This window comes from Miniopterus schreibersii, assembly GCF_964146895.1.
Source record: "Miniopterus schreibersii genome assembly, chromosome: X".
NCBI classification, from domain to species: domain Eukaryota; kingdom Metazoa; phylum Chordata; class Mammalia; order Chiroptera; family Miniopteridae; genus Miniopterus; species Miniopterus schreibersii.
In genome coordinates this window covers 16,529,717-16,534,728 of record NC_138104.1, presented here as the reverse complement: position 1 = coordinate 16,534,728, position 5,012 = coordinate 16,529,717, and the positions used below count along the sequence as shown (strand labels likewise).

Below are 5,012 nucleotides of genomic sequence, written 5' to 3'. Positions count from 1 at the left end.
TCTCCCTCTCCCTTCCTTTCTCCGAAATTAATGAAAACATGTTTTTAAAAAAATGCTTCAAGTTGAGATCTCACCAGGTTCTGCTCATTCTAGTTGGAACAATGTTCAAATGAACTCAACCCATATAAGGACCACTGAAACACTAAAGCCAAGGCCTGGAGGCTTGGATCATTTACAAAGATGCTGAAAACACAAGCAGGGGACTATCTTCTCTCATTTATTTCATACAAGTGGCAGGACGAGCTGCTGTGAAACAAGGCTCGGATGGCAGAGTTGAGTATGCCTCCAGGAAAGAGCTCCAAGACCAGAATTCTTTCCTCTCTCATGCTCCCCCTTGTCTGAAATCTCCACCTTTAGAGCCACTCCTCCAGGTTAAGGCATTTAAGGTCCCTATCACAAGGCAAATACAGGGTTGGGAAACGTAGGTTTACAGTTATGAGTACGTGAAACACAGAGTTTATTCTTGTATTATTTATTAATTATTGTATTATTTTCCATATGAACAACTGTAAACTTACGTTTGCCCCACTCTGTATTTCAGAGTATAGGCTACTGGCTAAACATCTGCCCCTTTGAGCCACACTGCCTGGGTTTGAATCCCAACTCCACCACATATTAGCTGTGCAATCTTGGATGAGTCAGTTAAGCTCATAATTGCTCTGTACCTCAATTTCCTCATCTATAAAATGGGGGTAATACTGAAACTCATAAGGTTAGTTTGAGGATTCAATGAGTTAATACACATAAACTTGGAGCCGTGGCTGGCACATAAAAAGTGCTCACCAGATGTTAACTGTTGTCATTATGATGGGGTCAGATTGTGAAAGGCTTTGGATTCCAGGTGAACGAACTTTGAGGGCTCAGGTCCTGCCTGGTTCCGAGCCTCTGCTCCTCCTCCGTCCATGGCTGGAGCCACTTTCTGAGTATCAACAAATCCTCTTGCTACAAACTCAGCCCTGCCCAAGGCTCTAGGCCAGAGAGACATCAGCATCTCTAGCCAATCACTCTGGGATTCTGCCTGGGGTCACCCTTGATGCCTCAGTTCTGACTGCTAAATCCTTGCCTTTTCCCCTGTGTTTCCTTTGGGGACCTTTAACCTAGATGGGAAATTGAGACATCATCATCTGAGAGCCACTCAGGATACTATATGATAGTGTTGAGTTGGGTGTTACAGACTACAAGGATTCTGTGGAGAGAATGATTGGGTTTAGAGGAGTCAGGCAGACCTGCCTGGAGGAAACAAAGCTGGAATAAGTAGCATTTGCTTTGGTAGAAGGTGGGAGGGAAAAAGTAGAGTCTGGTCACCTGCCTAGACCTTTAGCTTAGCCTTCTGAAACTCATAACCTAGTTCCACTTCCCACTCCTCACTGTCTATCCTGTCCCACAGCAGTTAGCTAGGTCATGTCCCAATGTATCTGGGAAGATGGCAATGCGTGCCGAAACCGAGGACAGCAGTGGCATCTCTGGATGGATGGAACAGCAAGCACATCGATGTCCTCTGTTGATGGGCGGTTGGGGTTCCTTGATGAAGCCCTTGAAATAAAACTGGCGCTGGGTCTTTAAAGCCAGTATCATTATCATTTAAAGCCAACTGCATCATTCTTCTCAGGGACTCCCAAGAGGAACAAGATGAGGCCTTTATTGTCTTTCACAAACCCTCAGCATCAAGTTCAACTTGGAGTGAATCAAGTTGTTCCCATAATCCTCCGGAAACCAGCTCACCACTCCTCTAGCTTGGAGTTGACCACTCCTGCCCTCAGACGACAGGTCATGGGTGACAGATCATGGGCATGGATAATAGACAGAATTCGTCTGTACCAGTGCTTCTCAAACTATCTGCAGTGGATGATAGGTTCCTTTTTTTTTTTTTTTACAGTGAAACATTTTTATATTTAGAATTAGCCAGCTGGACTCAGCTTAGATGATCCCAATTTTGTTGGCAACGTCCAAAGCATCATAGTCGGGAGCCAGTCGAACATATGCCTTCTTCTCTCCATCAGGCCTGATCAGGGTGTTGACCTTGGCCACGTTAATGTCATAGAGCTTCTTTTTTCTGAAAAATGTGTTTTTATTAATTTCAGAGAGAGGGAGAGAGAGATAGAAACATCAATGATGAGAGAGAGTCATTGATCGGCTGCCTCCTACACGCCCCTCACTGGGGATTGAGCCTGCAATCTGGGTATGTGCCCTGACGGGGAATCAAACCATGACCTCCTGGTTCATAGGTTGATGCTCAACCACTGAGCCACACCGGCTGGGCTCATAGAGCTTCTTCACAGCCTGTTTGATCTGGTGCTGTTGGCCTTGACATCCACAGTGAACACAGGTGTATTGTTGTCTTCTGTCTTCTCATGGCTGACTTGGTGGTGAGGGGAACTTGACGATGGCATAGTGGTCAAGCTTGTTTCTCCTGGGTGCACTAGTATATTTAGGCTGCCTTCGAAGCCTCAGTGTCTTTGGCCACCGGAAGGTGGGTGACGTGTTGATCTTCATTTTTGTGGCTGTGGATGCCTTTCTGCTCTGCTTTCTCTGCCTTCAAAGCCTTTGCTTTGGCTTCAGCTTTGGGAGGGGCAGGGGCTTCCATCTTTGCTTTGGGTGCCATCTTCCTGAAAAGGAGGCTATTTCTTTTTGAAATTTACAATCTGGCCGATTGAGAGAAACAAGATGGCGGCGCAGGTAACAGCTGCACCCGCCGCCTCCCGCAACCACATCAGAATTACAACTAAAATACAGAACCACCAGCATTCAGAGCCTCCTGAGATCTGGCTGAACAGGAGCCCCACAACCAGGGACCTGAAGAAGCACCGAAACCGGTAGGAGGGGCGGAGATGCGGGCAGATCGGGGCTGAATCGGAGACGTGGCTGCGGGCCTACACCCGGTGCCGCGGGGTAAACCCGGGAGGGAATCTCGGCGGTGGGGGTTTCCTGGAGGAGCAGGGCCCCCAGCTCAAGGTCCCAGGGCCGGGAAGAGACGTCCCCACAACTCCAGGCTGTGAAACCAGCGGGGACTGTCCCTGAGGGTCGCAGAGGCTGCGGGAGCCCCAGCAGCTCCTCTAAAGGGCCCGGCACGGACTCACTCGGACGCTCCCTCTGAGCCCAGCACCGGGCAGCAGCCTGAAAGGACCCGGGACACTCGGGGAGGAACTAACCTGCCTGAGATCCCGGCGAGAGGCGGAGGGCGGCTTCCTCCCAGGCAGAGGGGCTGGCAGAGGCCATGGCTCCTGTGGCGAGTTCTCCCTGCACACAGCCGGCAGGCAGGCGCCATGTTTGAATGGCCAGCATCTGACTCCCACCTTTGGCCCCGCCCCGTGATTCCCGGAGGCCCCGCCCCTCCCCACCTGCAGGCTCACCCAGGCCATTTCCAGGGGCTTTTCTGTGCAAGTGGCCTCTCCAGCCCCATGCTTAGGACTTTCCTAAAATCTCTCAAACAAGCAGCAGCTGCCCCATGCGGCTTGATAAGTGCCCCAGGCCTGGCACTAGCGGCAGCTGCATTGGCTCATAGCTTGGCCTCTCCTGGGCACCACCAAGCCCAGCACAAGTAGCAGGCAACTACGGTTTGCTGTGTAGCTCATGCTGGGTGTCCCTGGGCAAGGCACTGGCACAGGCTGACTTTGCACCTCCAGGGAGGCCCCAGAGACAGTGCACCTGGTGGTCGGACTGGACCACGCCGGATTACAACCCTACCACATCCAAGAGCGACACACTCAAGGGGCGCACTTGGTGAACACCAAAGCTCCACTGAAGTAAATCCTGCTCCATAGGGATGTCTCCAGCACAGCAGCTCTTTGGCTGTAGTTGCAGCTGGTCCTCACAGCTGATTGGCCTGGCGTCCTCCCAGTGATGCCAACAGCAACCAAGGCTCAACTACAACAGGACAGTGCACACAGCCCACACAGGGGAGCACCTAGAAGGCCCACCTCAGGTGACTGGGGAGGCTGAGCCATTGGACCCTACAGGACACCTACTACACAAAGCCACTCTACAAATTCCAGGAGTCATAGCAGCTCTACCTACTACATAAAAACAAACACCTGGAAGCAGCCAAAATGTGGAGGCAAATAAACATGTCACAAAGGAAAGAACAGAAGAAATCTCTAGAAGAGGAACTAAATGAAATAGATCCAAGCAAGCTAACATATAGGGAGTTCAGAATTTTGGTTATAAGGATGTTTAAGCAGACTATTAGGGAAATAACTGAGAAAATCGATAACATAATAAAGTACCAATTTGAAATGAAGGCTACAGGAATTGAAATGAAGAATAATTTGCAGGGAATCAACAGTAGAGTAGAGGACTCTGAGAATCAAATCAGCAATTTGGAACATGAGGAAACAAAAAACACCCAACCAGAAGAGCAAAAAGAAAAACGAATCCAGAAATATGAAGATAGCATAAGGAGCCTCTGGGACAACTTCAAGAGGCCCAACATTCATATTATTGGAGTGCCAGAAGGGGCAGAAAGAGACCAAGGAATTGAAAACCTATTTGAAAAAATAATTACAGAAAACTTCCCCTACCTGGGGAAAGAAATCGACTTACAAGCAGAGAGGGTCCCAAACAAGAGGAACCCAAAGAGGCTCACAGCAAGACACATCATAATTAAAATGCCAAAGGTTAAAGATAAAGAGAGAATCTTAAAAGCAGCAAGAGAAAAGCAATTAGTTACAAGGGAGCACCCATATGACTGTCAGCTGATTTCTCAAAAGAAATTTTGCAAGCCAGAAGGGAGTGGCAAGAAATATTCAAAGTGGCGAAAAACATGGAACTACAACCAAGATTGCTCTACCCAGCAAAGCTGTCATTTAGAATTGAAGGTCAAATAAAGAGCTTCACAGATAAGAAAAAGCTAAAGGAGTTCATCACCACCAGACCAGCACTACAGGAAAAGTTGAAGGGTCTTCTTTAAAAAGAAGCTAATGAACAAAAGAATCTGACCAACTAAATAGATCCAGAGACATTGACGCATGCAACAGACGATCATATTTCAGAGGAAAGAGGGAAGGGGGGTGGAG

General features: G+C 48.6%; 1 pseudogene across 1 annotated transcript; it reads right to left on the bottom strand.

The window, feature by feature from the left end:
• Window positions 1-1,917: 1,917 nt before the first annotated feature.
• LOC308551779 (large ribosomal subunit protein uL23-like) lies at window positions 1,918-2,608 on the bottom strand (annotated as a pseudogene). The gene is made up of 2 exons: window positions 2,269-2,608; window positions 1,918-2,043 (listed from the first exon to the last, which is right to left on the bottom strand). The product of its transcript is annotated as a large ribosomal subunit protein uL23-like (transcript).
• Between the last annotated feature and the right edge of the window lie 2,404 nt (window positions 2,609-5,012).